Here is a 6,061-nt window from a genome sequence, read left to right as displayed (position 1 = left end):
ATATACTCTTTAGTTAACAGATGTAACCTTAAGAATATAGAGAAAAATATTCCAGCAATTGAATTCTTTTCTTTGCTTACGAAGCATCCTCTCTCAAAAGAAAAATTGGGACACGCGGAAATACGTAGGAACAAACCATGGTACCACCAGGAATGCATTAAACTAGCAGAGAAGAGAAAACAAGCGAAATTACGTTGGCTACAAAATCCGAATGAAAAAAGTACACAAAATTTCGTAGACATCAGGTGGAAAACTTCCAAAACTTTTAGAACAAAGAAACGCGATTTTTTAAAAGCTAAAATTAAAAACTTGAAGATAATAGTGAAAATAAAACATTCGGGATATGTATAAGGGATCAACGAATTTAAGTAAGGCTATAAACCTCGTTCTTACATATTAAAGGAAACTGACGGAACAGTTCTCACAAATACAGAGAGCATTTTAAATAGATGGAAAGATTTCTTTGACGATTTGCTTAACACGCAGCGAAAACTAATCTGCGTGGAGAAAGGGAGATACACGCCGTAGAACTGTATATTCCAGAACCTAACCAAATAGAAGTAGAAATCGCTATAAAGAAATTAAATAAACACAAATCTCCGGGTATAGACGAAATTCCGGCTGTTTTACCTACTTTTAGCTGGAGGTGAAAAATTGTGGAACACGATACGCAAACTCATCCTCCTTATCTGGAACAAGGAAGAATTGCCACAAGAGTGGAAAGAATCAATCATTGCTCCAATTCACAAGAAAGGCGACAAAACTTGGGATGGCCGGATCCGGATTGATTGCTTCCAGATCCTTTGGATCCAGATATTCGATCTGGATCTGGATCTTGGTTCGAAATCGGTATCTGGATCCGAAATCCGCATCTCAGATCTTGATTCTTATCCAAACCCACATCCCACCCAATTTGCGATAAACTTGTATATCTAAAATTCGCCGAAAGTAATTTCACGAAGTCCTGACAGTGAAGAAGAAAAAATTAAGACGAATATTGACGAGTCTATTTGTCTCCTTCATTCTACCCTAAAGATCAAATGCTTGCCTTACTAAAATAAATCTGATTTGATCCGGATGAGAGTTCGAATGTCGAATCTAGGTCCACCCGGTTGCAGGACCGAGATGAAATACACACATATTTATATTGGAAACTGGAATACAAAACTCGAATATTTAAAATTTCTCAACACAAATATTTCATTGACAGTTAAGAAAATATAAACAGTTAAGACAAATATTTACTAGTTTTTACGTATATTTATCTTGCTCAGTCTGCTCAAAATATCAAATGTATACCTTACAATTAGATTTAATAATTATTTTGTAAATCACAATTTAAACACTGAGAACAAACTATGAATTTTCGTGCCCTTTATCTAGATTTGAAATTTCGGATTCATGCATAGAATCAGGCTGAAAGATAAGTACTTGAAACCTGGAAACAGAAACATGTGCTAGTACCAAGATCGTAGCCGTTTGTACCTAGGTAATGCGAGCGGATGGCACTTGCACTAATTCCGCATGTATTTTGGGGAACACGGGAAACTAAAAACAGATAAATACTCTTTTTCAGGGGGAGAATTTCTAATTATTTTGAGTGCTTTAACATATTTTAATGTATTATAAAATTTTCACTGTCTATTGATTTTTGTCAGTCATGAACCGTTGCCAAACTACTTCTGTTTACTACCGAAAGTTAGTTTCGACAATGCAGTATAATATGGCCCGTTTCTACAATGCTGTTGTTGTACAATCGTTATTTCATAATGAGGAATCAACATACTTGAAGCAGTATATGATATGAAAAAGTGCCATAATTTTACTAAGGTCGAGAACATATAACGCACCCTAATTTTTCAGAATTGAAATGATGACAAAATGTTCGGCTTATATTACGGCCAATGCGGTATTTGGTTTATGATAATGTGAGCTTGAATTGTATATGATGAAGCAAAGATCAGGTAGAGAACGTCACTTGTTTTCCATGTTTAATAACAAAGTTAATTGTTGACAGCACACAAATTCGATTATCGCGGGTTCAGAAACCATAATAATTCTGTGGTAGAAATTCTACTTTGAAGACTAAGCCAAATCACGCATTTGATACTAGACAGCGTATTTAAGTATCGTTTGTTTGGAGAATGCGAGAACGAGTCTATATTAAACATGTGGCTGCATGCTTATCTGCATCCTAACAAGGGCTGTGCGATATTTCGACATATTGATCCATCCATAAGATATTTTCGAATATCTAAACATCAATACCGAAATATTTACGAATAGATGTTTTCGGTAATTGATATTTTCAATATTCAATGTTTTCGAATTTTTTGATATTTCAATATCTTTCCATATTTGTTTCTCGCTTTTCTTATAACGTTCGATGTTGCCATATAGGTAGTCTACTACTGATGAAATAGGTCACGAACTTCGTGAAACATGACTCGGAAGACACACTGCAATCAGACCCAGAAAGACCCATGACTGAGAATCCACGATCCATCATCCGGAGTGACCCGATGTTTCGATAGAACCCAGAGATGGAACATCGTCATATTCATGAGAAGTGTGTGTGAGACTACTAATGCAGTTCTAACAAACCTGATTCTCTCCTCTCTCATCTCCTTTTCACTAAATATTATTTTATTTTTCGCTTGTTTGCTTCTTTGTGTCAAGTATTGCACTGAAAGATAACTACAACGTTTATGAATACCAACATTCAAAATCGCAAAGATAAGTCACATGTTTCTCTTATGAGAGATTTAAAATCGAAAAGAAAAGATAAGTCACGTGTTTCTCTTATGAGAGATCGTTAATGTTTAAGCGATCTGTGAAGCTTCTTGTTTAAAACAAAACATATCTCTGAGGTTAATTAGTTTTGTTAATTCTTTTTTGTATAGGCCATAATCAAAAACCGCATGCTTGAAGACGAATAAACATGAAATTATTTTGAAATATTTAAAACATGGTATCTTGATTAAGAAATGTCACATCAAGAATCGGTCAAATGAGTGTTCGAGCTCAAGCAGTGAACATCATTAATCAAGTATAAAATAAAATTTTGCAGTAATTCTGCAGAGCTATTTCGGTTGCTTCTCAGTCACCAGGTGTATCTGAGTTTCCGGATATGATTGGGTCTCCGGGTTCGTTCAGTCACCGAATCAGACCGAGTCTGAGAAGCGAGACCCGGACCCGGATGACTCAGACGAAAATCGAGACCCAAGTGGTCCATGTCCCATTCTATCACTGCTATATGCATAATCCAATAATCCGATTTCTCAGTAATGCTTTAATTCAACAACACTCTTTGTTGCTTTCTGGATAATTTTTACCTACCAGTAACGATAATAGAAGAAAACATGGTGACTGTAATGGAAGTGAATGATTATGATAGACTTGGCGGAATGAGAATGTTTTTGGAAATGGAAAACCCCCGAGAAAACTACGGCTACAGTGTTGTCCATCACGAATTTGGGTTGGCGGGGTCAAACCAGGAATGCCTCACACTAGAGGTGAGCGCTCTACCAGTGACCCATCGTATCGTCCTCCAATTGACAAATGTTGAATTGAAATTGGAAGTGATTACTTATCTTACTAAAATCTTATGATCTGAGTCTCTAAGCGTCTATATAGTTGGGAAAGTGTACAGTCTCTTAGGCGAACAATACTCGAACAAAGAAAGGGCTTAGCAATTCAAAAGTAGAGAATAGTGAAACTTTGTTTTAGTTTGTCTTTTGATAGTAAGTGCACAAATTTGGCGTGTCCTCAAACGAGCACATACAGAGAACAGAGGGACTACGATAAAAAGAGACGAAGAAAAAAGGCCATGAGGCCAAGTACACTTCGAGAAATGAATGCATTTCATTCATTGTCAATTGCGAGTAATCTTGGGAAGATTAATAAATTAACTGATAAGACTTTTGAATACAAATAATCGTGTTTGAGGAAATGTCAGAAATATAATTAATAACTTGCTTGTTAAAGATAATTAGCAAGTGTAAACAATCCTCGGATTGTTCTATTTATTTATTTAAATATTTTTACATAATTTCATAAGATCAGTATAGCGGTGTAAAAGCAAAAAACGCGAAGGTTTATGCTTTCCCGCTAAGTGAACTTTGTGGTGAACAAACACCGTGTTCGTCGGGATTCTCCCGTTTCCTCCCACTTTCTTCTTTTCACCATTTTATTCATTTCTCATAATCACCGTCTCCTTTAGCCTAACCGGCAAAACCATGGGACGTAAAACTCAAAGATTTCATTTTATTTTATTTTATTTTCCTTATGCTGTCAGTGGTGAGCGGTTTATCCAAAATAATCCAGTCCATTGTCGCTATGTTAGTAATGATCACACATTATATACATGTTATACAATGTGCACACTCTGGCGACACTGAATTTAACCTACTGATGTTGGCACCGTGAGCCGATAGGCTGTTAATTATCGTCATAAATATAAAAATTCACGGTAGGAATAAAAGAACAGGCTATTCTTAAATTATGACGATTAACACCCCGCTAGCCGTAGGATAAGTTGCCCCAAAACACTGATTTTGTTGTCAGACAAATATGCAGTATAACAATCTTTCACCAAACCTCTACACGGGCTTATTTTTGAACGTAGAAGATTTAAATTTTGCACAAACATTCAGTCCGCCGAGTAGTATTTACCAGATTTTTTGTTCCGATGTCAGTGCTAAAACAGGGGGGGACCAAAGGGGCAAAGGGGTAAAAAAAAGGGATATTTTTACCTCAAAAATCCCGTTTGTCGTCATTTTCCCGCCTCACATACATGATAGGACCACGTGAGTCATACCGTCTGAAAGGCCGTTCCATTTTGAAGAGAATGACGGTCGAATTATTATTCTAGGGTAATTAGGGATGTCTCAGGGATTTTTTGAAAAATATACTTCTATATAGGGAAAAATGGGGCATTGTCGGTATATATATATTTTTGGCGGGCTTATTTTTGAACGTAGAAGATTGAAATTTTGCACAAACATTCAGTCCACCGAGTAGTATTTACCAGATTTTTTGTTCCGATGTCAGTGTTAAAACAGGGGGGAACCAGAGGGGCAAAGTGTAAAAAAAGGGATATTTTTACCCCAAAAATCCCGTTTTTCATCATTTTCCCGCCTCGCATACACGATAGGACCACGTGAGTCATACCGTCTGAAAGGCCGTTCCGTTCTGAAGAGAACGACGCTCGAATTATTATTCTAGGGTAATTAGGGCCGTTTCAGTGAATTTTTATCCAAATATTCTTCTGTATAGGGTAAAAGTGGGGCATGGTAGGGAATTTTTTCTGCCGGGCCTATTTTTTCACGTAGAAGATTGAAATTTTGCACAAACATTCAGTCCACCGAGTAGTATTTACCAGAAGTTTTTTTTCCGATTTCTGCGTAAAACCAGGGGGTCCAGAGGGGCAAAAGTTGGAAAAAGGGAAATTTTCTCCAAAAAATCCTTTTTTTCAGGAACTTCCCGCCTTAGATACATGATGGAATCATGCGAATGGTACCGCCTGAAAGACAGTTCTATTCTGAAGAGAATGATTGGCGGATTATAGTCCTAGGGTAATTAGGGATGTCTCAGGAATTTTTTTCCCTGAGATCATAGTGTTTTATGGTGATTTGGGGCATTGTAGGAATTTTTGATAAAAATTCTCCCGCCTTTACTATTCAAGATAGAAACTTGAAATTTGGCACACACATTGAGTATTCCAAGTACTATTTATCAGATTTTTTTAGATGGCTACGATCACACAGGGGCCCAGGGGGGGGGGCAAAGTTCAAGAAAAAAAATTTTCCCTCCGAAATTTTCACTTTGACATTTTTTCCCGCTTATGGTATATGGTATGAGCATGCAAGTAGTACCAGCCAGCTCTATTCTGAAGATAATGAGGTATGAACCATGATCTTAGGATAAATAGTGACGATGCAGTAGCTGCTTGACTGAAAGTCTCAAAAATAGCCCAAAAAGCCAAGAGCTCCTAAGGGATAGAAGGATGGATCAACTTGTGGAATAACAAACTCCTTATAGCTAGTCAAAGGAAAAGGAA

This window comes from Thermobia domestica, chromosome 1 (genome assembly GCF_964235325.1).
Source record: "Thermobia domestica chromosome 1, izTheDome1.hap1.1, whole genome shotgun sequence".
Classification (NCBI taxonomy): domain Eukaryota; kingdom Metazoa; phylum Arthropoda; class Insecta; order Zygentoma; family Lepismatidae; genus Thermobia; species Thermobia domestica.
Note: the sequence above shows the minus strand (reverse complement) of the source record.